This window comes from Salmo salar, chromosome ssa17, assembly GCF_905237065.1.
Source record: "Salmo salar chromosome ssa17, Ssal_v3.1, whole genome shotgun sequence".
In the NCBI taxonomy this organism is placed as follows: Eukaryota; Metazoa; Chordata; class Actinopteri; order Salmoniformes; family Salmonidae; genus Salmo; species Salmo salar.
This window is the reverse complement of record NC_059458.1, coordinates 21,261,770-21,283,537: the sequence shown is the minus strand read 5'-3', so window position 1 is coordinate 21,283,537 and position 21,768 is coordinate 21,261,770. Positions and strand designations below refer to the sequence as shown.

Genomic DNA, 21,768 nt, shown 5'->3' with positions numbered 1-21,768 from the left:
GAAGTGACATGGAGCGTCCTGTCCTCAGATGAGTGGAGGAGAGGGAGAGATGTGGGGACTGGGGGAGACTGGACGGGGAATGAGGGAGACGGGTAAGGGAAATGAGGGAGGCGGGAGAGGGAAATGAGGGAGACTGGAGAGGGAATGGGGGACCACTGGAGGGGGAATTAGGGGAAAAGGAGGGGGAATTAGGGGAAAATGAGGGGTAATGGGGTGGGGGAATTAGGGGAAAATGAGGGGTAATGGGGAGGGGGAATTAGGGGGAAAGGATGGGTAATGGGGAGGGGGAATTAGGGGAAAAGGAGGGGTAATGGGGAGGGGGAATTAGGGGAGACTTGCGCCTGTGTGTTGTTGTTGACTCTGGCTCAGTTGACTCTGGTTCAGTTGATGTGACATTCCTATTAGTGCAAACAATGCAAGTGTTAGCAGGTGAGATAATAAAAGTGAAAATTAGTTTCTAAATTAGGCACTGTGCAGAAACTATTGTGTAGCAGTACTCTCTTTAAGTTGTTTTATTGACATCGATGGAGTTTAGACAGAGTGGAGGAATCTAGATTGGTGTGAACAACACAGTGAAATCTGTGGCAGGGAGGTGGTCTCTCCCTTTCCCCTCTCTCTGTCTCTCCCTAGGGGACTCTGCCATACTGCAGCCTAGGGTATGAAATGAACAGGTGCTGCCTTCATCTGGCACAGTGTTCCACTCTCCTCCTCCTGTCTTCTTCTTTTTACCTCCCCCTCACCTGCCTCTCTCTCTTCTACCTCTCACTCTCCTTCCCTCCCTCTCTCTCTCTTTGATTCCCCTCATCTTGACAGCCCAAAAGGCTGCAGCATGCTCTCTCCTTCTAGCACCTGTTCCCTCTCTTAATTGAGCAGACAGAGTGAAGGAGGAAAATAAGTTAAAGATGAGGGAGAGGAGGGATGAACAGACTGGCTGGAGAAGAGTGGCAGGGTGGACACTACCTGTCTGTCCCCCTCTCCTCCCACACACACACACAAATGCACACCTTCAGAGACTCGCGCACACACACCTTCAGACTCTCTCTCCCCCACACACACACACACCTTCAGCCCCCCCCTACCTCCCACACACACACACCCTGTCAAGTGTAGTGCCATCTGTAGCAACACTAATGACCTGGCTCCACTCTGCTGCCTTCACAAGGAGACTGGCTGTGAGTGTGTGAACTTAGGGTGAACTGGTGACTCTAGTCTGTCCTCTGGTTCCTGTCACATAGCTGTTTGTTTGTTCTCTCTCCCCTCTAACTTTCACTGCTGTTCTCTAGGAACTTCCCTCTAGCCTTTATCTGAACTCTTACAAGACTTGAGTGTCTCCTCTCTAACCTGTTAGCTAGCCTGGCTGCTACTATCATTTATCCCTGTTCAGAGCTGGCTGTTTAAACTAAACGTTTCTCCCTGTTCAGAGCTGGCTGTTTAAACTAAAGGTTCTCCCTGTTCAGAGCTGGCTGTTTAAACTAAAGGTTCTCCCTGTTCAGAGCTGGCTGTTTAAACTAAAGGTTCTCCCTGTTCAGAGCTGGCTGTTTAAACTAAAGGTTCTCCTTGTTCAGAGCTGGCTGTTTAAACTAAACGTTTCTCCCTGTTCAGAGCTGGCTGTTTAAACTAAAGGTTCTCCCTGTTCAGAGCTGGCTGTTTAAACTAAAGGTTTTTCCTTGTTCAGAGCTGGCTGTTTAAACTAAACGTTCTCCCTGTTCAGAGCTGGCTGTTTAAACTAAAGGTTCTCCTTGTTCAGAGCTGGCTGTTTAAACTAAAGGTTCTCCCTGTTCAGAGCTGGCTGTTTAAACTAAAGGTTCTCCCTGTTCAGAGCTGGCTGTTTAAACTAAAGGTTCTCCCTGTTCAGAGCTGGCTGTTTAAACTAAAGGTTCTCCCTGTTCAGAGCTGGCTGTTTAAACTAAACGTTCTCCCTGTTCAGAGCTGGCTGTTTAAACTAAAGGTTCTCCTTGTTCAGAGCTGGCTGTTTAAACTAAAGGTTCTCCCTGTTCAGAGCTGGCTGTTTAAACTAAAGGTTCTCCCTCCATCTTTAGGATTAGTTAATGATATTTGACTTCTCTCTTGTTTCTGTTCCAGAGAAGCATTGCATACCTGTTCCCCTCCGGCCTGTTTGACAATAAAGCCAAACCACTGATGAAGGTAAGACTAGACTTCCTCCCTGTCTCCTTTTTCTGTCTCATGTAGAAGTGTATTAACTCAGAAACTTCATATTCATTAGTGATTCAAAATCTTCATCTTTTCTTCCAGCATCCGGAAGAGGTGTTTCCAAAACAGCGAGTAGGTCCTTTTTAAATAGATTTACAACTGAGATGGATTGTTCTACTCCTGTGGTCATTTTCACTCTGTGTGAGAGCTGCACTTTCACAACATCACCAGCAGGGGGACCTCTGAGTTTTTGCTCAATCTCTAACAGTGATTGGGCTAGATAAAGTAAAGTGGTTTACACCAATGGCCTAACTCTCTCTCTCTCTCACTCATATATCCTCTAGCTGTCCAATGGGGCGCAGATGGACGGCCATTCCACTTTCTGTTCTACACAGGAAAGCAGTCCTACTACTCTCTAATGCGCGTGAGTACTGGGTGTGAGAGAGACCGGGAGGAGAAAGACTGATGGGGGATGTTTTTCTGGAGGTAGAAAGCCCCCAGTCTTAGCCTCCAGGGCCCTATTTATGGGAGAGAGAGGCTTCTGATCCCCAGGGAAAGGTGCTCCTGTCACATCCCATTTCACACACACAGCCAGAGCTACAGCTGAATACAGCAGGCGGGCTGGGGGAGGGAGGGAGGGAGGGAGGGAAGGGTGGGGAGGTATGGAGAGAGATGTGGATGGAGGTGGGATTGTGAGAGTAGGAGCAGTGTGAGAGGATGGGGGGGGGTGTGTTTGGGAGAGGTGGGTTGTGGAAGGTAGGGAGGGGTGCAGACAGGCAGGGGGTGTGACTGTGTCTGTGACGGGCCCCTCTGTCCCCGTCCTAAATCGTGTTTCAGGCCTGGCTCGGTGACCATGGCTGATAGTCAGGCTTTGTGCCTGGATGAGAGCTGCTCTGCCCTGGGGATTTCACCAGAGAGGTAGAGGGTCCCTGGAGACCGGTGCAGTAGATTAGCTAGCTACCCACCTCTACCCACCCAGCTTACCCTCCATCCCTCCATCTTCTGTATTTTTCCTTCACACCTGCTCGTTCTCCCTCTTTACCTTCCTCTTGTTTATATGGCTGATTTGACCATGGACAGAGGTGTGTTTCTCCAGTAGATAAGAAGTGTTTGTAACCTGGCAATATTTTTGTCCTCTTATCAACCCCCCCACCCCTTCCCATGCCCTGCAGCAAGCCCTGACTCCCTGCTGTTAGTTTAAATAGGGATGTCAGACCAGACGTGTCTGAGAGGGAGGAGGGCTGTCTGAGAGGGAGGAGGGCTGTCTGTGAGGGAGGAGGGCTGTCTGTGAGGGAGGAGGGCTGTCTGTGAGGGAGGAGGGCTGCCTGTGAGGGAGAAGGGCTGCCTGTGAGGGAGAAGGGCTGCCTGTGAGGGAGGAGGGCTGTCTGTGAGGGAGGAGGGCTGCCTGTGAGGGAAAACTACTCTCTCTCTTTCTCGCAATTCAATTTAAGGGCTTTATTGGCATGGGAAACATATGTTAATTAGATAATAAACAAAAGTGAAATAACCAATAAAAAATAACAGTAAACATTACACTCTCTATTGCTCTCTCTCTCTTCCCTTCTCCGTGACGGGGAACTCACCCCCCTCCACTCTTTTGGCTTTTCTCCTCCCCCCCTCAGCCCAGACCCCTGTAGTGCAACCCGACCATGTACAACAAACACCCCAGTGTGCCTTTCAGGGGAGAACTGAGTCTGAGATTAAAAGGGGGACGGGTCACTACTCTCTCTGTTTCCCCCTCTTTCTATGCGTCTCTCTCACTACACAGCATATTGTTTGATACCTCTGGAAGAATCCCAATCCCAACATTTGAGTGTTAATTAACTCTGCAAACACACATCTACTTACATGTGCACAGTACTGTATTTACAGCCACAACACCTCCCCCTGCCACCATAATACATCACACACAGCTCTGCCAAGTCATTGGGGTGTACAGCTGGCTGTGTGTATGAGGAAGAGGCTTCCAGGTTGAGTGCTCTGTGGTTCTGTTGGGTTTAGCCCCCTCACTGCTCCACTGCCCTCTTCATCTTATCTACCCCCTAACCTACCCACTGCTGAGTGGAACCAGGGGTACCTGACTACCCCCTAACCTACCCACTGCTGAGGGGAACCAGGGGTACCTGACTACCCCCTAACCTACCCACTGCTGAGGGGAACCAGGGGTACCTGACTACCCCCTACCCACTGCTGAGGGGAACCAGGGGTACCTGACTACCCCCTAACCTACCCACTGCTGAGGGGAACCAGGGGTACCTGACTACCCCCTAACCTACCCACTGCTGAGGGGAACCAGGGGTATCTGACTACCCCCTAACCTACCCACTGCTGAGGGGAACCAGGGGTACCTGACTACCCCCTACCCACTGCTGAGGGGAACCAGGGGTACCTGACTACCCCCTAACCTACCCACTGCTGAGGGGAACCAGGGGTACCTGACTACCCCCTAACCTACCCACTGCTGAGGGGAACCAGGGCTATCTGACTACCCCCTAACCTACCCACTGCTGAGGGGAACCAGGGGTTCCTGACTAACCCCTACCCTACCCACTGCTGAGGGGAACCAGGGGTTCCTGACTAACCCCTACCCTACCCACTGCTGAGGGGAACCAGGGGTTCCTGACTAACCCCTACCCTACCCACTGCTGAGGGGAACCAGGGGTTCCTGACTACCCCCTAACCTACCCACTGCTGAGGGGAACCAGGGGTACCTGACTACCCCCTAACCTACCCACTGCTGAGGGGAAGCAGGGGTACCTGACTACCCCCTAACCTACCCACTGCTGAGGGGAACCAGGGGTACCTGACTACCCCCTAACCTACCCACTGCTGAGGGGAACCAGGGCTATCTGACTACCCCTTACCCCTGGTTCCCCTCAGCAGTGGGTATCTGACTAACCCCTACCCTACCCACTGCTGAGGGGAACCAGGGGTTCCTGACTAACCCCTACCCTACCCACTGCTGAGGGGAACCAGGGGTTCCTGACTACCCCCTACCCACTGCTGAGGGGAACCCAGGGTTCCTGACTAACCCCTACCCTACCCACTGCTGAGGGGAACCAGGGGTACCTGACTACCCCCTAACCTACCCACTGCTGAGGGGAACCAGGGGTACCTGACTACCCCCTAACCTACCCACTGCTGAGGGGAACCAGGGGTTCCTGACTACCCCCTAACCTACCCACTGCTGAGGGGAACCAGGGGTTCCTGACTACCCCCTACTCTACCCACTGCTGAGGGGAACCAGGGGTTCCTGACTGCCCCCTACTCTACCCACTGCTGAGGGGAACCAGAGGTTCCTGACTACCCCCTAACCTACCCACTGCTGAGGGGAACCAGGGATTCCTGACTACCCCCTACCCACTGCTGAGGGGAACCAGGGGTACCTGACTACCCCCTAACCTACCCACTGCTGAGAGGAACCAGGGGTTCCTGACTACCCCCTAACCTACCCACTGCTGAGGGGAACCAGGGGTACCTGACTACCCCCTAACCTACCCACTCTTGAGGGGAACCAGGGGTACCTGACTACCCCCTACCCACTCTTGAGGGGAACCAGGGGTACCTGACTATCCCCTACCCTACCCACTGCTGAGGGGTCCCTGACTACCCCCTAACCTACCCACTGCTGAGGGGAACCAGGGGTACCTGACTACCCCCTAACCTACCCACTGCTGAGGGGAACCAGGGCTACCTGACTACCCCCTAACCTACCCACTGCTGAGGGGAACCAGGGGTACCTGACTACCCCCTAACCTACCCACTGCTGAGGGGAACCAGGGCTACCTGACTACCCACTAACCTACCCACTGCTGAGGGGAACCAGGGGTACCTGACTACCCCCTAACCTACCCACTGCTGAGGGAACCAGGGGTACCTGACTACCCCCTAACCTACCCACTGCTGAGGGAACCAGGGGTACCTGACTAACCCCTAACCTACCCACTGCTGAGGGGAACCAGGGGTTCCTGACTACCCCCTACTCTACCCACTGCTGAGGGGAACCAGGGGTTCCTGACTGCCCCCTACTCTACCCACTGCTGAGGGGAACCAGGGGTTCCTGACTACCCCCTAACCTACCCACTGCTGAGGGGAACCAGGGGTACCTCACTACCCCCTAACCTACCCACTGCTGAGGGGAACCAGGGGTACCTGACTACCCCCTACCCACTGCTGAGGGGAACCAGGGGTACCTGACTACCCCCTACCCGCTGCTGAGGAACCAGGGCTTCCTGACTACCCCTTACCCACTGCTGAGGGGAACCAGGGGTTCCTGACTAACCCCTACCCTACCCACTGCTGAGGGGAACCAGGGGTACCTGACCCTCCCCTACCCTACCCACTGCTGAGGGGAACCAGGGGTACCTGACCCTCCCCTAACCTACCCACTGCTGAGGGGAACCAGGGGTACCTGACTACCCCCTACCCATTGCTGAGGGGAACCAGGGTACCTGACTACCCCCTACCCGCTGCTGAGGGGAACCAGTGGTATCTGACTACCCCTTACCCAATGCTGAGGGGAACCAGTGGTATCTGACTACCCCCTAACCTACCCACTGCTGAGGGGAACCAGGGGTACCTGACTACCCCCTAACCTACCCACTGCTGAGGGGAACCAGGAGTACCTGACTACCCCCTAACCTACCCACTGCTGAGGGGAACCAGGAGTACCTGACTACCCCCTAACCTACCCACTGCTGAGGGGAACCAGGGGTATCTGACTACCCCCTAACCTACCCACTGCTGAGGGGAACCAGGAGTACCTGACTACCCCCTAACCTACCCACTGCTGAGGGGAACCAGGAGTACCTGACTACCCCCTACCCTACCCACTGCTGAGGGGAAGCAGGGGTACCTGACTACCCCCTAACCTACCCACTGCTGAGGGGAACCAGGGGTACCTGACTACCCCCTAACCTACCCACTGCTGAGGGGAACCAGGGCTATCTGACTACCCCTTACCCACTGCTGAGGGGAACCAGGGGTATCTGACTACCCCCTACCCTACCCACTGCTGAGGGGAACCAGGGGTTCCTGACTAACCCCTACCCTACCCACTGCTGAGGGGAACCAGGGGTTCCTGACTAACCCCTACCCTACCCACTGCTGAGGGGAACCAGGGGTTCCTGACTACCCCCTACCCTACCCACTGCTGAGGGGAACCAGGGGTACCTGACTACCCCCTAACCTACCCACTGCTGAGGGGAACCAGGGGTTCCTGACTACCCCCTACTCTACCCACTGCTGAGGGGAACCAGGGGTTCCTGACTGCCCCCTACTCTACCCACTGCTGAGGGGAACCAGGGGTTCCTGACTACCCCCTAACCTACCCACTGCTGAGGGGAACCAGGGATTCCTGACTACCCCCTACCCACTGCTGAGGGGAACCAGGGGTACCTGACTACCCCCTAACCTACCCACTGCTGAGGGGAACCAGGGGTACCTGACTACCCCCTAACCTACCCACTGCTGAGGGGAAGCAGGGGTTCCTGACTAACCCCTACCCTACCCACTGCTGAGGGGAACCAGGGGTTCCTGACTACCCCCTAACCTACCCACTGCTGAGGGGAACCAGGGGTTCCTGACTACCCCCTACTCTACCCACTGCTGAGGGGAACCAGGGGTTCCTGACTGCCCCCTACTCTACCCACTGCTGAGGGGAACCAGGGGTTCCTGACTACCCCCTAACCTACCCACTGCTGAGGGGAACCAGGGATTCCTGACTACCCCCTACCCACTGCTGAGGGGAACCAGGGGTACCTGACTACCCCCTAACCTACCCACTGCTGAGGGGAACCAGGGCTATCTGACTACCCCTTACCCCTGGTTCCCCTCAGCAGTGGGTATCTGACTAACCCCTACCCTACCCACTTCTGAGGGGAACCAGGGGTTCCTGACTAACCCCTACCCTACCCACTGCTGAGGGGAACCAGGGGTTCCTGACTACCCCCTACCCACTGCTGAGGGGAACCAGGGGTTCCTGACTAACCCCTACCCTACCCACTGCTGAGGGGAACCAGGGGTACCTGACTACCCCCTAACCTACCCACTGCTGAGGGGAACCAGGGGTACCTGACTACCCCCTAACCTACCCACTGCTGAGGGGAACCAGGGGTTCCTGACTACCCCCTAACCTACCCACTGCTGAGGGGAACCAGGGGTTCCTGACTACCCCCTACTCTACCCACTGCTGAGGGGAACCAGGGGTTCCTGACTGCCCCCTACTCTACCCACTGCTGAGGGGAACCAGGGGTTCCTGACTACCCCCTAACCTACCCACTGCTGAGGGGAACCAGGGATTCCTGACTACCCCCTACCCACTGCTGAGGGGAACCAGGGGTACCTGACTACCCCCTAACCTACCCACTGCTGAGGGGAACCAGGGGTTCCTGACTACCCCCTAACCTACCCACTGCTGAGGGGAACCAGGGATTCCTGACTACCCCCTACTCTACCCACTGCTGAGGGGAACCAGGGGTTCCTGACTGCCCCCTACTCTACCCACTGCTGAGGGGAACCAGGGGTACCTGACTACCCCCTAACCTACCCACTGCTGAGGGGAACCAGGGATTCCTGACTACCCCTCCTACCCACTGCTGAGGGGAACCAGGGGTACCTGACTACCCCCTAACCTACCCACTGCTGAGGGGAACCAGGGCTACCTGACTACCCCTTACCCTGGCTCGCAGTGGTATCTGACTACCCCTACCCTACCCACTTCTGAGGGGAACCAGGGGTTCCTGACTAACCCCTACCCTACCCACTGCTGAGGGGAACCAGGGGTTCCTGACTACCCCCTACCCACTGCTGAGGGGAACCAGGGGTTCCTGACTAACCCCTACCCTACCCACTGCTGAGGGGAACCAGGGGTACCTGACTACCCCCTAACCTACCCACTGCTGAGGGGAACCAGGGGTACCTGACTACCCCCTAACCTACCCACTGCTGAGGGGAACCAGGGGTTCCTGACTACCCCCTAACCTACCCACTGCTGAGGGGAACCAGGGGTTCCTGACTACCCCCTACTCTACCCACTGCTGAGGGGAACCAGGGGTTCCTGACTGCCCCCTACCCTACCCACTGCTGAGGGGAACCAGGGGTACCTGACTACCCCCTAACCTACCCACTGCTGAGGGGAACCAGGGTTCCTGACTACCCCCTACCCACTGCTGAGGGGAACCAGGGGTACCTGACTACCCCTAACCTACCCACTGCTGAGAGGAACCAGGGGTTCCTGACTACCCCCCCTACCCACTGCTGAGGGGAACCAGGGGTACCTGACTACCCCCTACTACCCACTGCTGAGGGGAACCAGGGGTACCTGACTACCCCCCTACCCACTGCTGAGGGGAACCAGGGGTACCTGACTATCCCCTACCCTACCCACTGCTGAGGGGACCTACTGACTACCCCCTAACCTACCCACTGCTGAGGGGAACCAGGGGTACCTGACTACCCCCTAACCTACCCACTGCTGAGGGGAACCAGGGCTACCTGACTACCCCCTAACCTACCCACTGCTGAGGGGAACCAGGGGTACCTGACTACCCCCTAACCTACCCACTGCTGAGGGGAACCAGGGCTACCTGACTACCCACTAACCTACCCACTGCTGAGGGGAACCAGGGGTACCTGACTACCCCCTAACCTACCCACTGCTGAGGGAACCAGGGGTACCTGACTACCCCTAACCTACCCACTGCTGAGGGAACCAGGGGTACCTGACTAACCCCTAACCTACCCACTGCTGAGGGGAACCAGGGGTTCCTGACTACCCCCTACTCTACCCACTGCTGAGGGGAACCAGGGGTTCCTGACTGCCCCCTACTCTACCCACTGCTGAGGGGAACCAGGGGTTCCTGACTACCCCCTAACCTACCCACTGCTGAGGGGAACCAGGGGTACCTGACTACCCCCTAACCTACCCACTGCTGAGGGGAACCAGGGGTACCTGACTACCCCCTACCCACTGCTGAGGGGAACCAGGGGTACCTGACTACCCCCTACCCACTGCTGAGGGGAACCAGGGGTACCTGACTACCCCCTAACCTACCCGCTGCTGAGGAACCAGGGCTTCCTGACTACCCCTTACCCACTGCTGAGGGGAACCAGGGGTTCCTGACTAACCCCTACCCTACCCACTGCTGAGGGGAACCAGGGGTACCTGACCCTCCCCTACCCTACCCACTGCTGAGGGGAACCAGGGGTACCTGACCCTCCCCTAACCTACCCACTGCTGAGGGGAACCAGGGGTACCTGACTACCCCTCTACCCACTGCTGAGGGGAACCAGGGTACCTGACTACCCCTAACCTACCCACTGCTGAGGGGAACCAGTGGTACCTGACTACCCCTTACCCACTGCTGAGGGGAACCAGGGGTATCTGACTACCCCCTAACCTACCCACTGCTGAGGGGAACCAGGAGTACCTGACTACCCCTAACCTACCCACTGCTGAGGGGAACCAGGAGTACCTGACTACCCCCTACTCTACCCACTGCTGAGGGGAACCAGGGGTACCTGACTACCCCCTAACCTACCCACTGCTGAGGGGAACCAGGGGTACCTGACTACCCCCTAACCTACCCACTGCTGAGGGGAACCAGGGGTACCTGACTACCCCCTACTCTACCCACTGCTGAGGGGAACCAGGGGTACCTGACTACCCCCTAACCTACCCACTGCTGAGGGGAACCAGGGGTACCTGACTACCCCCTAACCTACCCACTGCTGAGGGGAACCAGGGCTACCTGACTACCCCTACCCTACCCACTGCTGAGGGGAACCAGGGGTTCCTGACTACCCCCTACCCTACCCACTGCTGAGGGGAACCAGGGGTTCCTGACTAACCCCTACCCTACCCACTGCTGAGGGGAACCAGGGGTTCCTGACTACCCCCTACCCTACCCACTGCTGAGGGGAACCAGGGGTACCTGACTACCCCCTAACCTACCCACTGCTGAGGGGAACCAGGGGTTCCTGACTACCCCCTACTCTACCCACTGCTGAGGGGAACCAGGGGTTCCTGACTACCCCCTACTCTACCCACTGCTGAGGGGAACCAGGGGTTCCTGACTACCCCTAACCTACCCACTGCTGAGGGGAACCAGGGGTTCCTGACTACCCCCCTACCCACTGCTGAGGGGAACCAGGGGTACCTGACTACCCCTAACCTACCCACTGCTGAGAGGAACCAGGGGTTCCTGACTACCCCTAACCTACCCACTGCTGAGGGGAACCAGGGGTACCTGACTACCCCCTAACCTACCCACTGCTGAGGGGAACCAGGGGTACCTGACTACCCCCTAACCTACCCACTCTGGAGGGGAACCAGGGGTACCTGACTAGCCCCTACCCTACCCACTGCTGAGGGGTCCCTGACTACCCCCTAACCTACCCACTGCTGAGGGGAACCAGGGGTACCTGACTACCCCCTAACCTACCCACTGCTGAGGGGAACCAGGGCTACCTGACTACCCCCTAACCTACCCACTGCTGAGGGGAACCAGGGGTACCTGACTACCCCCTAACCTACCCACTGCTGAGTGGAACCAGGGCTACCTGACTACCCACTAACCTACCCACTGCTGAGGGGAACCAGGGGTACCTGACTACCCCCTAACCTACCCACTGCTGAGGGGAACCAGGGGTACCTGACTACCCCCCTAACCTACCCACTGCTGAGGGGAACCAGGGGTACCTGACTAACCCCTAACCTACCCACTGCTGAGGGGAACCAGGGGTTCCTGACTAACCCCCTACCCTACCCACTGCTGAGGGGAACCAGGGGTTCCTGACTAACCCCTACCCTACCCACTGCTGAGGGGAACCAGGGGTACCTGACTACCCCTAACCTACCCACTGCTGAGGGGAACCAGGGGTTCCTGACTACCCCCTACCCTACCCACTGCTGAGGGGAACCAGGGGTACCTGACTACCCCTAACCTACCCACTGCTGAGGGGAACCAGGGGTTCCTGACTACCCCCTACTCTACCCACTGCTGAGGGGAACCAGGGGTTCCTGACTGCCCCCTACTCTACCCACTGCTGAGGGGAACCAGGGGTTCCTGACTACCCCCTAACCTACCCACTGCTGAGGGGAACCAGGGATTCCTGACTACCCCCTACCCACTGCTGAGTGGAACCAGGGGTACCTGACTACCCCCTAACCTACCCACTGCTGAGAGGAACCAGGGTTCCTGACTACCCCCTAACCTACCCACTGCTTAGGGGAACCAGGGGTACCTGACTACCCCCTAACCTACCCACTGCTGAGGGGAACCAGGGCTACCTGACTACCCCCTAACCTACCCACTGCTGAGGGGAACCAGGGGTACCTGACTACCCCCTAACCTACCCACTGCTGAGGGGAACCAGGGCTACCTGACTACCCCCTAACCTACCCACTGCTGAGGGGAACCAGGGGTACCTGACTACCCCCTAACCTACCCACTGCTGAGGGGAACCAGGGCTACCTGACTACCCACTAACCTACCCACTGCTGAGGGGAACCAGGGGTACCTGACTACCCCTAACCTACCCACTGCTGAGGGAACCAGGGGTACCTGACTACCCCCTAACCTACCCACTGCTGAGGGAACCAGGGGTACCTGACTAACCCCTAACCTACCCACTGCTGAGGGGAACCAGGGTTCCTGACTACCCCCTACTCTACCCACTGCTGAGGGGAACCAGGGGTTCCTGACTGCCCCCTACTCTACCCACTGCTGAGGGGAACCAGGGGTTCCTGACTACCCCCTACCCACTGCTGAGGGGAACCAGGGCTACCTGACTACCCCCTAACCTACCCACTGCTGAGGGGAACCAGGGGTACCTGACTACCCCCTAACCTACCCACTGCTGAGGGGAACCAGGGCTACCTGACTACCCACTAACCTACCCACTGCTGAGGGGAACCAGGGGTACCTGACTACCCCCTAACCTACCCACTGCTGAGGGAACCAGGGGTACCTGACTACCCCCTAACCTACCCACTGCTGAGGGAACCAGGGGTACCTGACTAACCCCTACCCTACCCACTGCTGAGGGGAACCAGGGGTTCCTGACTAACCCCTACCCTACCCACTGCTGAGGGGAACCAGGGGTACCTGACTACCCCCTAACCTACCCACTGCTGAGGGGAACCAGGGGTTCCTGACTACCCCCTACTCTACCCACTGCTGAGGGGAACCAGGGGTACCTGACTACCCCCTACCCTACCCACTGCTGAGGGGAACCAGGATACCTGACTACCCCCTACCCACTGCTGAGGGGAACCAGGGGTACCTGACTACCCCCTCCCCACTTCTGAGGAGAACCTGGGGTACTTGACTCCCCCCTACCCGCTGCTGAGGGGAACCAGGGGTATCTGACTACCCCTTACCCACTGCTGAGGGGAACCAGGGGTTCCTGACTACCCCCTACTCTACCCACTGCTGAGGGGAACCAGGGCTACCTGACTACCCCCTAACCTACCCACTGCTGAGGGAACCAGTGGTACCTGACTAACCCCTACCCTACCCGCTGCTGAGGGGAACCAGGGGTTCCTGACTAACCCCTACCCTACCCACTGCTGAGGGGAACCAGGGGTTCCTGACTAACCCCTACCCTACCCACTGCTGAGGGGAACCAGGGGTTCCTGACTAACCCCTACCCTACCCACTGCTGAGGGGAACCAGGGGTTCCTGACTAACCCCTACCCTACCCACTGCTGAGGGGAACCAGGGGTACCTGACTACCCCCTAACCTACCCACTGCTGAGGGGAAACTCCCTTTTTATAAAGATTATAAACCCCCTCACACCACCACCTCCCTTTTTATAAAGATTATAAACCCCCTCACACCACCACCTCCCTTTTTATAAAGATTATAAACCCCCTCACAACACCACCTCCCTTTTTATAAAGATTATAAACCCCCTCACACCACCACCTCCCTTTTTATAAAGATTATAAACCCCCTCACACCACCACCTCCCTTTTTATAAAGATTATAAACCCCCTCACACCACCACCTCCCTTTTTATAAAGATTATAAACCCCCTCACACCACCACCTCCCTTTTTATAAAGATTATAAACCCCCTCACACCACCACCTCCCTTTTTATAAAGATTATAAACCCCCTCACAACACCACCTCCCTTTTTATAAAGATTATAAACCCCCTCACAACACCACCTCCCTTTTTATAAAGATTATAAACCCCCTCACACCACCACCTCCCTTTTTATAAAGATTATAAACCCCCTCACACCACCACCTCCCTTTTTATAAAGATTATAAACCCCCTCACACCACCACCTCCCTTTTTATAAAGATTATAAACCCCCTCACAACACCACCTCCCTTTTTATAAAGATTATAAACCCCCTCACAACACCACCTCCCTTTTTCTAAAGATTATAAACCCCCTCACAACACCACCTCCCTTTTTATAAAGATTATAAACCCCCTCACACCACCACCTCCCTTTTTATAAAGATTATTTTATTACTTATTTTGTTGTGACACAAATTGGTTTTTGCTTGATGTTTGCTTTCCCCCCGTCTGTCTGTCTGTCTGTCTCTCTGTGGCGGAGTGGCGGCGGATTAGACTCCACTCTATCAAGAAGGAATTAAACAAACATCTGCTGAATAATGGACAGGGAAATGAGTTCTCAGCCGGTCGCGTGGGGGAGGGGGAGGGGAGGGTGAGGCTGCTTTGGGACATGACCAGAATGCCAGGCTGCTGGCCCGGGTCGGGTCTGGGCCCTCTACCACCAGCCTTAACATACTGTGCCGCGCTTGATGGGCAAACGCCAAGCTCGTGGGCTCCATGCCAATTTAGACAAGCGTGCCCACGGACAGCGGGTAGCAAGCCCTCTCGCTCCTCATGGCGGCTTCTTGGGGAGAAAGGGGGAGTAAGCTTTAGCCCAAGTGCTCCCCAATTCAATTTTCCCACCCAATTAAATCCAGCCAAGGATGGGGACAGATATGGGATCTGTTTTCATAATGGAGAATCCTCTATCTCTTGTGTGTGTGCGCGCGCGCATGCGCCAGAATATACAATGCACTCCATACTGGTCTTTTCTTGATACAACACAAATACACATTGTTAATATTGAGTGAAAGGTTCATAGACCATAGGGTGTTCCATGTTGTTTAATCTGGTTGTCCGTGTCCTCCTGTCCCATTCAGGACACCTTCACTAAAGCCCTGGCAGTAGAGAAGCACCAGGACCATCTGAGAGGAAAGGGCCTCTTCATCCAGGATGCCAAGCAGATGTGAGGATAGTTGTTTTCACAGAGCAGTGAAATAAGTTCACGTGTGTGTGTGTGTGTGTGTGTGTGTGTGTGTGTGTGTGTGTGTGTGTGTGTGTGTGTGTGTGTGTGTGTGTGTGTGTGTGTGTGTGTGTGTGTGTAACTGTGTCTGTGTTCAGTTCTCTGGTGGGTAGTCGGTGGGTAGTCGGTGGGTAGTCGGTGGTTAGTCGGTGGGTAGTCGGTGGTTAGTCGGTGGGTAGTAGGTGGGTAGTCGGTGGGTAGTAGGTGGGTAGTAGGTGGGTAGACGGTGGGTAGTCGGTGGGTAGTCGGTGGTTAGTCGGTGGTTAGTCGGTGGTTAGTAGGTGGGTAGTCGGTGGGTAGTCGGTGGGTAGTCGGTGGGTAGTCGGTGGGTAGACGGTGGGTAGACGGTGGGTAGACGGTGGGTAGACGGTGGGTAGACGGTGGGTAGTCGGTGGGTAGTCGGTGGGTAGTCGGTGGGTAGTCGGTGGGTAGTCGGTGGTTGCTGAAAGAAGAGCTGGAGGAGTTGTTGGTGGAGACCATCTCAGACCACGATGTAAGAAGGAACTCTGTTAATACCATCACATCCAGATAGCTGCTCCTTTTCCTTTGTCTTTCTCAGTTCAACAGTTGTGCTGTGATAGTATTTACTGAGGAAAAAGATCTTAGATATCACTAGCTAGGTTTCCATCCAATTAGCACCAGGTTTTCATGGGAATATTCAAAAATCTGCATAAATTAAATATGTGCATTTTCCCACCAGAGAATAATCAATTCCATCAACTTGAATTGTTGCGGATAAAAGGGTGTGATTAGGTCGTCCACATAGAAATCAAGTTTGCGGTTAAATTCCCATGTACCGAATAAAACAAATACATGTTAAATGGATTTCTCACATTTTCAACTCTACGGATGGTTTTGTCACAAATGTTGCATTATATAGCGAATGTGCACCTTGGTACTGGCACGTGCGCTCCAGCCGACAGCTAGCAGATACATTGCGGGTGCAGCCTACATGATGAGATTATTATGGACTAAAGAGCGAGATTCGTTTCATTTGTCAAAAGGCACCCAAGCATAAATCATCATGTCACCAGAATAAGACCCTCAATATTTATTGGAAAGGAGCATCAAACTCATAACCTTGCACTTTCACCACCCTGTGATGTTCATCATCATTTATTTCATCTGTTGCCTAATAAACTTTACTTCAGCATGATGGTTATTATATCAATATTTGCAACATTTGGAAAGCTTACCGACAACTTTGCTGTTTCCATCATGCCTTCCAATATTTGTATCTGACATGTACTTTACTCAGATAGAAGGTTGGCTGGAAACCTGGTTGTTGGCATGCTAGACACTGTATTACTGGTATGATGCAGTTCACCTAGTCACCACAAGAGGTTGCTGTTTAGACACTGAACAGAGTCCTACACCGCCAATAGAAAGTAGGCGTGTGTGCTTATGTTCTTACGCTCCAGGGTGACATTTCCCTACAGATCCAGGATCAGCTTTCCCTCCCCCAATCCTAACCTTTGCCATTAGTCGGGGAAATGCTAAACTGACCCAAGATCAGCGTCTAGGGGCAACTCCTATTCTTCCATGTTGGAGAGGTTGCTGATGGAGAGGTTGCTGTCTCTGCCCTACTGCTCTGTGGAGGAGGACTTTGTCCAGCGCTACTGCAGACAGCTAGAGATCCAGTCCTCCAAGCAGCAGGTCCAGCCCCTACAGTACGACCAGCACGCAGTGGCTTACAGCACTGGAGATGGTAAACAGCAATCAAATCAATTAATACCATTGGGCTTTTATCAATCAATGGATCAATAAAATAGCATTTATTTGCATTTGTCTTAAAGCAGTTGACAGCAACCCGGGTCTAAAGTTCACCACCGTTTCAGTGATCTTTCCCTTTCAAAGAATGACCTACCTATTGGTTGGCCAGGGCTTCATGGTAAAAGAGAGAGATCTAGGATAATAAGTTGTGTGTGTGTGTGTGTTTCCCAGGCAGGAGGAAGACCGCTACAGGTATTGTCCTACTGAGAGACAGTGTTTCTTCCCAGTAGACATCCACCGTAATGTTTTCAAATAGCATGTGCTTTCAGACCAGTACTGATGAAGTAGGAGACAAATCAGAGAGACATGGCTCGTTAGTGCTTCCTCTCCCACCAATGAAGTCCCCCTGCTTCTTTCCACACTCCTCTCCCCATCCTTCCTTAACGTGCACGCCGTGCCACGTGCACTCTCAAACAAAACACTGTTGAAAAGTAGCTTTATGTTGCACTTCACTGCGTTATAGCCTCTTTTATTTATCTGGGATATAGCAGAGTTAATTACACAACTGAGTGGGTTAGGTGGGTGGGTGGGTGATCTCCTGGGCTGAGGACAGACTGAGACAGGACTAATAGGACGTGAAGGGTGGTTTGACTGTGTCAGCAATAAGCCTTTCATTTAGTCTGCTGGGATGTGGGCCAGAACATACATATTCAGACACACACACCCCTCATCTGTCTTTTTCATGCTGAGACAGAAGAGTGACTGCTGTAGTGTCTAAATATGACCGTGTGGCTCTAACAGAGGTTGACAGGACTCTATACACACACCGCTGCTCTTTACAATCCTCTGGACAACCACTGCTGTTGATAACTGGTATCTCAGTGTCCAGTGCCCACTCCATTGACTGACTTACTTACCCTTCTCTCTCTCTCTTTATCCTGTTATCCCTCTTATTCTCTTTCTCTCTCGCTCTCTCTCGCTCTCATTCTATCTCATAACCAACTCCTCTTTCTCCCTCCCTCCTTTCCACCTCTCTCTCTCCCTCAATCTTTTTATCCCTCCCCTCACCCTTCTTTTCTCCTCTCTCTCCTCCCTTCTCTCAATCCCTTCCCTTCTCTCCATCCCTCTCCTCCCCTTCTCTCCATCTCATCCCTCTCCTTCTCCTCCATCTCCATCCCTCCCTTCTCTCATCTCCATCCCTCGTCTCTCTTCTCCTCCCTCCTCTCCATCTCATCCCTATCCTCCCTCCCTCCTCTCCATCTCATCCCTATCCTCCCTTCTCTCATCTCCATCCCTCTCCTCCCTTCTCTCCATCCCTCTCCTCCCTCCTCTCCATCTCATCCCTCTCCTCCCTTCTCTCCATCCCTCTCCTCCCTTCTCTCCATCCCTCTCCTCCCTTCTCCCCATCACTCTCATCCCCTCCCTTCTCCTCATCCCTCTCCTCCCTTCTCTCATCCCTCTCCTCCCTTCTCTCCATCCCTCTCCTCCCTTCCCACCATCCCTCTCCTCCCTTCCCACCATCCCTCTCCTCCCTTCTCTCCATCCCTCTCCTCCCTTCCCTCCATCCCTCTCCTCCCTTCTCTCCATCCCTCTCCTCCCTTCTCTCCATCCCTCCTCTCCCGTCTCACCATCCCTCTCCTCCCTTCTCTCCATCCCTCTCCTCCCTTCTCTCCATCCCTCTCCTCCCTTCTCTCCATCCCTCCTCTCCCTTCTCTCCATCCCTCTCCTCCCTTCTCTCCATCCCTCTCCTCCCTTCTCTCCATCCCTCCTCTCCCTTCTCTCCATCCCTCTCATCCCCTCCCTTCTCTCCATCCCTCCTCTCCCTTCTCTCCATCCCTCTCCTCCCTTCTCTCCATCCCTCTCCTCCCTTCTCTCCATCTCTCTCCTCCCTTCTCTCCATCCCTCCTCTCCCTTTCTCTCCATCCCTCTCATCCCCTCCCTTCTCTCCATCCCTCCTCTCCCTTCTCTCCATCCCTCTCCTCCCTTCTCTCCATCCCTCTCCTCCCTTCTCTCCATCCCACTCCTCCCTTCTCTCCATCCCTCTCCCCTCCCTTCTCTCCATCCCTCTCCTCCCCTCCTTCTCTCCATCCTCTCCTCCCTTCTCTCCATCCCTCCTCTCCCTTCTCTCCATCCCTCCTCTCCCTTCTCTCCATCCCTCCTCTCCCTTCTCTCCATCCCTCTCATCCCCTCCCTTCTCTCCATCCCTCATCTCCTCCCTTCTCTCCATCCCTCCTCTCCCTTCTCTCCATCCCTCCTCTCCCTTCTCTCCATCCCTCTCCTCCCTTCTCTCCATCCCTCTCATCCCCTCCCTTCTCTCCATCCCTCTCCTCCCTTCTCTCCATCCCTCCTCTCCCTTCTCTCCATCCCTCCTCTCCATCCCTCTCATCCCCTCCCTTCTCTCCATCCCTCCTCTCCCTTCTCTCCATCCCTCCTCTCCCTTCTCTCCATCCCTCCTCTCCCTTCTCTCCATCTCTCCTCTCCCTTCTCTCCATCTCTCCTCTCCCTTCTCTCCATCCCTCTCCTCCTCTCCCTTCTCTCCATCCCTCTCCTCCTCTCCCTTCTCTCCATCCCTCTCCTCCCTTCTCTCCATCCCTCTCCCTTCTCTCCATCCCTCTCCTCCCTTCTCTCCATCCCTCTCCTCTCCCCCTGACAGGGAGCAGTTGATGTTCTCCCTCCACTTCATGGGGTGCTGGGGAGGTTTGACATGCAGTGCAGTGTGAGTGGCGGGGGCCATTTCAGCCAGGCGGGGGCGCTACGCCTCGCCATCTCCCGTGCCATGCACAGCTTCCTGTCTGAGGGACAAGTGGAGACCATGAGAAAAGGTTGGTAGTGGTACTACACACACACACACACACACACACACACACACCTAACGAGACACACACACACACACACATCATTCAGAAAGCTTTATCTATTTTTTTATTTTATTTTTATTTAACCTTTATTCAACTAGGCAAGTCAGTTAAGAACAAATTCTTATTTACAATGATGGCCTACTTAGAGGCAAAAGGCCTCCTGCGGGGATGGGGGCTGCGATTAAATAATAATAATCTAGGACAAAACACACATCACTACAAGAGAGACGACACTATATAAAGAGAGACCTAAGACATCAACATAGCATGGCAGCAGCACAACATGACAACAGCATGGCAGCAGCACAACATGACAACAGCATGGCAGCAGCACAACATGACAACAGCATGGCAGCAGCACAACATGACAACAGCATGGCAGCAGCACAACATGACAACAGCATGGCAGCAGCACAACATGACAACAGCATGGCAGCAGCACAACATGACAACAGCATGGCAGCAGCACAACATGACAACAGCATGGCAGCAGCACAACATGACAACAGCATGGCAGCAGCACAAAACATGGTACAAACATTATTGGGCACAGACAACAGCAAGAAGGTAAAGACAACAATAATTCACGCAAAGCAGCCACAACTTCCAGTAAGTGTCCGTGATTGAGTCTTTGAATGAAGAGATTGAGATAAAACTGTCCAGTTCGAGTGTTTGTTGCAGCTCGTTCCAGTCGCTAGCTGCAGCGAACTGAAAAGAGGAGCGACCCAGGGATGTGTGTGCTTTGGGGACCTTTAACAGAATGTGACTGGCAGAACGGGTGTTGTATGTGGAGGATGAGGGCTGCAGTAGATATCTCAGATAGGGGGCAGTGAGGCCTAAGAGGGTTTTATAAATAAGCATCAACCAGTGGGTCTTGCGACGGGTATACAGAGATGACCAGTTTACAGAGGAGTATAGAGTGCAGTGATGTGTCCTATAAGGAGCATTGGTGGCAAATCTGATGACCGAATGGTAAAGAACATCTAGCCTCTCGAGAGCACCCTTACCTGCCAATCTATAAATTATGTCTCCGTAATCTAGCATGGGTAGGATGGTCATCTGAATCAGGGTTAGTCTGGCAGCTGGGGTGAAAGAGGAGCGATTTACGATAGAGGAAACCAAGTCTAGATTTAACTTTAGCCTGCAGCTTTGATGTGTTGAGAGAAGGACCGTTTTAATTTACATCAAATGAACAACATTGGCTGCTGTTCCTCTGTTGCTTTGTCGTTGATGTATTGTACTATTTTTGGTTTGACCTTTGACCTGCATCTCTGCCTCCCTCTCAGCTGGGCTGCTGACCCCTGACCCCATAATTAAGGAGAGGAAGAAGCCGGGCCAGGAGGGAGCGAGGAGGAAGTTCACCTGGAAGAAACGCTGAGGTGGAGGACAGAATAGAACTGGACACAGGGAAATCACAGCAACATCTTCATCATTATCTTCCTCTGAGATCAGAACTGTTATTAGTAAGTGGACAAATTGTTCATCCAACCCCTGTTGTAGCTTTTTATATGTCCCCTAAAGGTGTTTTAGATCTGGAAATGGCCACCAAGTACATGACTCAAATACATGTACAAATTCAAAGGGGTTCTGTCCATGTGAGGGCAGAATACCCAACCAACTCCATATAGGCTGTAATGTTTTCTTCTGCCACCAGAGGGCCATCTCTGGTAACACACCTGTCCATTGTCATTGTCTGTATATTGAAAATAAAATGTTGTTTTTCATATA

General features: G+C 54.2%; 1 pseudogene; it reads left to right on the top strand.

Annotated features, from left to right (window-relative positions):
* LOC106575457 (28S ribosomal protein S9, mitochondrial-like) overlaps positions 1-21,768 on the top strand; it is a 24,189-nt pseudogene extending 2,421 nt beyond the window's left edge.